Consider the following 8,586-nt stretch of genomic DNA (forward strand, 5'->3'; position numbering starts at 1 on the left):
AAATAAAAAGAATCAAAGTGTGAGATGAACACGGAAAATAAAACAATGTTACATATATGAAAACCATTATAGGTGCAAAGGTAAATATTAACATTAGTAAACATGTATAACATTGATTTTATTTATCAGTTCCATTCATGTAACTATCATGAGATATGGACATACTCGTAAGATTACATTATATTACACAATATTGAAGTTTGGTAAAAGCGTAATGAATAACTAACTCATAATTTGGCCTAAACAGTACATATAAGACAACTTAGGATGGATGTAAGGCTAGTTATAAGATAATAGGACGTTCACTCTTAAGAAATATTATACCAAATTTTCCAACTTATGTTCCTGCATCTACAAGTACTTGAAGTTCAGTAAAATCTTAATGAACAACTAACTCATAATTTGACCTAAACAATACATATAAGACAACTTAGGATGGATGTAAGGCTAGTTATAAGATAATAGGACATTCACTCTTAAGAAATATGATACCATTTTTTCCAACTTATACTTCTGCATCTGCAAGTACTTGTAGAAATTCATTTGTTATTTTGCAATAAACATTGCCATTGTCAAAATACAGCGTTTCAACATGAGCGTCTCACATCATGTGGCACTGCCATAGCAAAGCTGAATTTGTGTATGCTTATTGACATGAAAGAAGACTTTCCTAGCAGACTCTTTTTCGGCTTGCCTTCTCTCTCACGAGAGCCTCGACCCTTCTTTTTCTCGGCTCCTTCTCTCTCACATACACACTCTCTCTCAATCTCTCTTTTTCCCAAAACTTTTTCTCTCCCTTCCTCCCTTCCCCTATCATCCTCTCCCTCTCCCTTTTTCTTCCGCTCACTCTCTCTCCCCCCTCTCCCTTTCCCCTTTTGTCCCTCCATCCTCAATCTCTTTTTAAAGCTAGCTATTACTACGATTGTACAAACAAAATAAAACAAAACAAACAACACTTACTGATGAACCTGATTTTCAATGATCTTAACTTTTTTTGAACTTACATGAACTTATTAGACCTTATTTTAGTTGTAGTTTGTACTTGAATAACCCTTATCAAAACTTATTAACCTGAAATAAGTGAAAATAAGATAAACAAAAAAAACCCTAAAATGTGTTCTCTCACTAAGAATTTTTAAGAAACCATATTGCACTATTCAAATTTCCAAGTACAGACACCTCCAAAAAAAATAAAAATAAAGTACGGACATCTTCAAAGAATCCACGCAGACTTAAATAAGTGGTTTTGGCTGCTTCTAGGCCAGAAAAATTATCATTAATCCTGTAAAGAGATTTCAGTTAAAGTAGAAGTTAGATTAATTCCACCAAAGCACAATAATGTTAAATTTTTTTTTAAAAAAAAAATCATCATTTCAATGTTTGCCATCTTATACAGTAAATCAGTCACTTGTATTTGACCTACCACTTATTTTGAAGTGATGAACTCAAAAAACGTATTCTAAACAACAAACACTTGCAGTTGCATGCATCAAACACCATCAATCAATCAGTACAAAATCTTTATGCCAAATGAAAATCAGAATAGATAAAATTATAAATTCATCATGGACAATCCATCAAAAAAGATACCTTCACAGAGGGCATCTTGTTATTAACTAAGAAACCCTATAAACAACTATAAGAGCCTTTTCTCCCAATTTCTTTCCCAACACAAAATCATCCGGAAACAAAAAAGAACTAAAATTGAATATTTTAGCATAGAAACCTAAGCAATTAAAATATTTTGGTACTGGATGTACTTGTTTGTTTGGTCACTACAAGAAACTTTATTAGGTCTCAATTCTTTACCAACCTCTACTATCCAAAGTCAAATGCCTCTCATGCAATTATTAACTCAATATACGATTCAAGATAGCTCTCACAAAGACAGCAGTACATCACAACACAAATTCATAAAGTACCAATCAATCATCCATTAAAACCAAAGCCAATTACTCAAATCATATAGCCTATAATTAAGCATCTGAAAACACTAAAACCAAATCAGCTCCTCCATTTCATATCAATTGCTGATTACACATCCCAAACCAATGCATCATTAAAATTACATGTGTAAGCCATAATCCAAACAATTTGTTACATAGAACACAAATTTATCACCACAATTTAATATAAACCACAAAAATCTATTTAATTTATGCGATTACTTGACATATTTATACTAAAAACAAATAAAATTCAAAACTTTCCCACATTTTATTACAAAAACATACAACGTACTCCAATTTTTTCGCAGGAAAGGAAGCTAAATCAGTCAACATTCAATTAAAAGGAAATATTTAATTAAAGAGCTGAACATTCAAACAATTAGAACACGAGAGTGAAAGAAGAGAGAATCAAACCTGGAGATCAGAGAATCATCAAATAACCTCTCAAGCTTCTTCAATGGAGAGGAAAGTCCAGGAGTTGCTTCAGTGGAGGGTTGGAGAAAGCTTAGAAGAGAAAGGAGAGAGAGAATTGTACCTAGAGATCAACAATTCAACCACGAATCAGACAATTCATCCCAAGTTCAGCCCAAAAAACGAAAGCCAAAAAACAGAAACAAATCGATCAAATAAACCCCAAAATAATCGAAAACCAATCGAACAAATAAAGACAAAAAATCAAAAACAAATCGATCAAATAAACCCCATAATAATCGAAAACCAATCGACCAAATAAAGCCCAAAAATCGAAAACAAATCGACCAAATAAACTTCAATAAAAATGAAGCAATTTCGCACAAATACACCCACAAAGATTCAACCCAAAAAATTCGAATACACATTGAACATATCGAAAACAACAAGAACATATATGCAAAAATCCACGACAATCAAACAATCAAACCCAAAAATTTGAAACTAAATCAAGAGAGAAACAAGATTGTATTTGCGACGGCTAAAGGCGGTCGCTAATTAATTATAAAAAAATTAAAAAAAACATAAACAAATGCAACCCAGCCTGCATTAACACCGTACCCACGCACCACCACTGCCAACCTTCCAAAACCACCTCTAACCACGCACCACCACTGCCAACATCCAACCCAAAACCACCTCTACCTACGCACCACCACCGCCAATCGTAACCCAAACAACCAGAAACTAAACCAAAATACAAAATTTAAATCAAAATTAACAATAAAAACCCTACAAAATTACCCACCAAAAACAAACAACAAAAACAAACCACAAAAATCAAACCCAAAATCATAATTAGCAAAAATCAAAACGAAAATAAAACTGAAATTTAACAAAAAAAAAAAAAACTGAAATTTAACAAAAACAAAACCCAAAAATTAACAAAAAAGCAAAACAAAAAGTAAACCTAAAACGAACATAAATAAAAAAAATTATCAAACATTCGAATATGAAAATTCGAAAAAAAAAAAAAATCAAACCAAATTCGAAAATATCAAACAAGAAAAAAAATATAAAAACGAAAACATACCTCAAACCCCGAATGAACTTTGAATTTCACCTCGAACACCAGCCATCCTGCTCCTCACCCCGACCACCCCCGTCATCGGCGCCGTACTACTCCTGAAACTGAGCGTGTGGCACTGGCGACACCCCACCTTGACCCCGGGTGATCAAAAAATTTGGGCTAGTCGAGTCAAGCATTCATATCTCATATCCAAATTCGAGCTTTTCTTAAGCCGAGTTTGGCTTTTTAATTAAATAAATGTTATTGAATTTGCCAAATCCGCCCTTTTTCAGATCAGATTAGATTTGCGGGTTTTCAGTCATAATTGATCACCTCTACAACATATATGTTTTCCGTGAGAATTGTGCAAGCTTATGTTGTACCCATCAATCAATCAATAACTATATACTAAAAGACACACCAGCAATGACACGTGTCATCTTCTGGTGTGTCCATAGTTTTTTTTTTAAAAAAAAAATTTTAAAAATTGATAAAACATATATGCAAAATATTTGTCTTTTTTTTAATGGATAATAATGACACTCCCGATGTAATTAATTAGTCGTTAGAAGTTAGGCTATGCATATCAGGTTTCAAAAAAAAACAAAAAAAAGGCTATGCATATCATATCATATGAAGTACAAGTTCTTGTAGTTATTCTTTAAAACATCGTAAGCTACTTAAACTTTGTCTACTTTATTTTAGATGTTACATTCTTTATTCGAGTTTATTTTAATTTTTTAATCATCATACAAAACTATACTAACATTTGTATATATATATATAAAGAATATATAAACATTCATTTTAAATAAATACAAATAAATAAAGGATAAGGATTCGAACATCATATTGTTAATTTTCTTTAACTTTTGATATTTTTATGATGAAAATGGAGAAAAAACATTTAATGATCTAAAATAAAATATCGTAGAGATGATAGATTGTTTATAAAAGATATATCCACCAAACTATGTGTAATTTTATATTATTTCCCTTCAATATACTTGTAAGATTTATGTACGTGTTAAGTGAGTAATTAAAGAAATTACACATCACTGTAGAGTAGTCATTCATTACGGGCATTGAAGCACCCTTTAATATCTTTATCCTACACGAAGTTAAATGACCTTAAATCTATCTAGACAATAATAATCTTGATTGCATACAGCATGCATATACTTCGTATTTAAGGGACTTGACTGCCTACGACATGAAAAATCTTCACATTCTTTTAATAAACAAACATCCCTTATTGTTTGTGCATTTAGAAGTTAGAACAACCATCATTCTCTTCCTATACCGCATTTACATAGCATCAGATCGATTATCATAGCAGGATCTGACATATAATTTGATAAAACTGATAATTCATCCTTCCTATAATTAGTTCATCACATAAGTTTGCGCAGGCATAGCTCGACCCTAAGTTTCCACTTTGTATCTTTTAATATGAGCAACTCAACAATAGTAAATTTAAAGCAAAACACAATGTTACCAAGTTCAAAAAGAAGTTGAAGAAGCAATATACCTCTGACAAACTATCATCAATTTCCCCACCCATCTGAATGTGATGGAGAAGAAAATGAGTAATCAGTTCCTTTTAAGATGGTCTTCTCCCTTTCCCGATTGGCCTCCATTAGAGCCCGTTCGAGTAACACTTTGGCCTCTGGATTAAGATCACTAATGAACTTTAATGGTGAAGGCCAAACAAGAGGCTCTGCTGATGACGGATTTAACAAGGCGGCACATGCCCCGTGCTTATGCTTTAAAGCCACCAGGTATGGTATTCTCCTGTAATAACAGGTCCAACAACAGTCAGCAGAAGCAATCAACTTAACTCAAAAACATGATACAAGGATCTTTTTGTGAGATAGATTTGTTCAAGGTAGGAAGAGCAATATGAAACGGAGGTAGAACTACCAATTACACAGAATTTCGATATCTAGTGAATCATACAACAGAGTTCTTTAATAACAACAACAATCAATAAAGAGAAGTATGGAAAAAATCCATACCCAGGTTCATCTCTTTGCAGCCGGTCCGCGCCCCATGCAAGCAATTCACGGATGCAATCAAGGGATCCGCCCCGTGCAGCCAAATGTAGTGGAGTGCTCCCAGGATAGCTACACACAAAAATTCCAAACCAATTTAGACAAATGAAATCTCAATAGTGCCAAATTCAACAAATTTGGTATATCTTTACAACCATCCATTACTCACCCATATCCTCCAGTAGAAGCACAAACTAAAGCCCCACAATCAAGCAAAATATGAACACACTCGGGCCGTCTTTGACGGGCTACCAAGTGTAATGGGGTAGCGCCTTTTCCATCTCTAATATTCACAAATCGAGCAAATCCCCTGAAAATCCACCTCAATTATTACCCCCATTTCAACCAATAATACAATCTAATTTTGACAAGATACTCAAATAATGAAATTAGGTTGGTATTAATATAAGAGACATACCAAGAAATGGCAACATGCGATGTACGGGCGGTAGAAATAATGAGTTTTAGACAATCTGAATCCCCATAATAGGCAGCATATTATAAGCAAGTTCTTCCTCGCAAAGAATCAAACATTAAAATCTGAAAACATTCCACAAATAATCATATTAGTATCACACTAATTTAACTTCTCAGCTACCAAAACTTTAAAAACCCAAATCAAATTCAACCCGAAATATCATCAAAGTTCATATCTTTTTGCTAAATTATCATCAAACTTCAAATCTTTTTGCTAGAAATTACATGAAAATTACTTCAATATTGCAACTTATTTTTTTAATTTTCAGACAGATTTTTCCCATTTTCCCAAAAAATAGCTAAAAATGAGAAAGTTATGGATAAAATGAACATTGACTTACATTGGCTCCTGCATGAAGGAGCTTCTCCACACACAATAGCAGCCCATCATAAGAGGTGTCTGTTGAATCATTCAGCCATTAATCAACAAATGAGTCAATTCATTAATTTTAATTTTACTTTTTTTTTATTACAACAAATTAAAACCCCGAAAAAACTAAATATAACTCTACCTGTTTATGACGATTTAAGGCATCAAGATTAACAGATCGTTCCAAAAGCCAAGTAACAACCTAAAAAATGTCCAAAAATCCATCTTTAAACAAACCCACATTCCAAAATCAAACCTTTAAAAAAACCCAGAAATCAATTTTTCATAAACCCACCTCGATCTGACCATAAGAAGCAGCAACATGAAGCAAAGAGTTACGATCATAGAGAGAAAATTCATATAAAAGAGAAGGGTCATCTTCTAATTCTGTTTTTAAAGTATCTAAATCACCCATTTGAGCTGCTTTAAAAATCCCATTTTCATGGTTATTAGGAGACGCACAACTCATCCCCTGACCCATTTTTATTTAAACCACCAGGCCGTGCACCAGAACCACCGTGCACGGTGGTGTGAGATGGTGGGTGGCGTAGGATTGATGAAAGGGAAAGTGATACCCAAATGAATGACAAAGCTCAAGTAAAGTAGAAATGTTTACACCCATGAATATTATAACCAAAATGAGAAGAAAACTCAAAACTTATAGTTCAATGACAAAAAAGAGTGCCTGAATTAAGAAGTTGCTATTTAGAAGTATTGTTTATAAAAATTGAAGCCTAATATTTCAGAAATGAGCAATTTTTCTATCTTTGTATTCAACCACAACAAATTGAAAGGGAAAGAAAATACATTACAAGTTTATGAGTTTCTTCTATATTTTAAGTGGTTGCAGTCCTGAGATAGCGGCAGTCTGATGCCGGAAACTTTGCCATCACCAGCACCCCTGCCGCCGTTCATCACAATATGTCTCCTCTTTTTCTTGTTCGACAAAAAAGAAAACCTGAATCAAAAGGGCGAAAATTCTTAGAATTTCATCAACACTCCTTCATTCATGGATTACTCAGATTATTTCCGATTAAAATTTCCTCAATTCAATTACAAAATTAAATTAAAGAAAGGATATCTAGAAAAATTCAATTACAAAATTAAATTAAACCACAAAAACCTCAAATTTTCAAAAACCCACAAAAAATCACATTACCCCATTTCACAATCAACAAAAATAAATCAAATGTTGGGTAATTAACCATCAAATGAACAAAACAATAATCATTTTTTTTTGTTACCGAAAAGCTGTGACGGAGGGGAAATCGGTGGTGGTAGGCATATCACGAAAAGGTCGAAGCTGAATATCTCCCCATTCTTCTGATAGTTAAGCCGCCGCCCTAAAAATTATTACTGCTTCAATAGAGGAAATTAAAACACAATCTCATACTGAACGGGAACCTCGGAGACGACGGGCTGAAACTGGAGGAATCGAATTCACAAGAGAGGAGTGGTAATTGATCAACTAATTCAAAGAAAAAAACTAACCTCAGAAACTGCTCCAATGGTAATTTTGAGCTCATCGCCATTGTTGTTGAAGGAAACATATTCTCCTTGTTTCCATAAAAAGCCTGAGCTTCTTTCTGAGATGAGAAGAAAGAGAGCTAAGGGAAGTCGGTGATAAATCACTCAAGCTGTCAAGCATGAAGCATCAAAAGGGAGCAAAGGGTAATTTCGGCAATCCATTAAATTCGGGGGTGTAACTGTAATAACCCAAAAAACACTGTTACTAACTTCCCACTTTTATTAAGGGTTATAGATTAATATAATTGGGCAAGAGTTACGAGTAAGAACAATTAAGTTTGTACGGATAACTTTATTATGCTTGATACATGTATTGCTAAAAGAATTTATGCCTTGTGGATGAGATTTAAATGTTGTTGGATTCATTTCATGTCCTACGTTCAAGGATCAGGGGGAGACTGTATTAATTATTCCATTATTTTATCCTTGCACATAAAATAAAATATATTGATGGTCAGTTTGGTACATTTTTAACTTAAATATTAACGATTTATTTAATAGAAGTGGCCACATGTTATTTAAATATTTTGAAATGATATCATCTTGAAGATGGATATAAATGTCATTGATCATATACTAATTATAAATGCTCGAATTAAAATTATTGTCCTAGAAGGACAACATCGATTACTAATGAACCTAAAGTTCGTCTGAAGCGTTGTAGTCCAATAGAGTTAAAATATAACAACCTTCGGAAAAGGAATGGAGCAACTAGTGACAATGACAAAT

General features: G+C 33.2%; 1 pseudogene across 1 annotated transcript; it reads right to left on the minus strand.

Annotated features, from left to right (window-relative positions):
• Window positions 1-956: 956 nt before the first annotated feature.
• LOC145614535 (putative E3 ubiquitin-protein ligase XBAT31) lies at window positions 957-7,129 on the minus strand (annotated as a pseudogene). Its single transcript, XR_014107119.1, has 10 exons — window positions 6,626-7,129; window positions 6,457-6,532; window positions 6,302-6,357; window positions 5,902-6,023; window positions 5,653-5,793; window positions 5,448-5,555; window positions 4,961-5,223; window positions 3,454-3,580; window positions 2,364-2,484; window positions 957-1,282 (listed from the first exon to the last, which is right to left on the minus strand). The product of XR_014107119.1 is annotated as a putative E3 ubiquitin-protein ligase XBAT31 (transcript).
• Window positions 7,130-8,586: the final 1,457 nt, after the last annotated feature.

The sequence above is a fragment of the Chenopodium album genome, chromosome 25, assembly GCF_948465745.1.
Source record: "Chenopodium album chromosome 25, dcCheAlbu1.1, whole genome shotgun sequence".
Lineage (NCBI taxonomy): Eukaryota > Viridiplantae > Streptophyta > Magnoliopsida > Caryophyllales > Amaranthaceae > Chenopodium > Chenopodium album.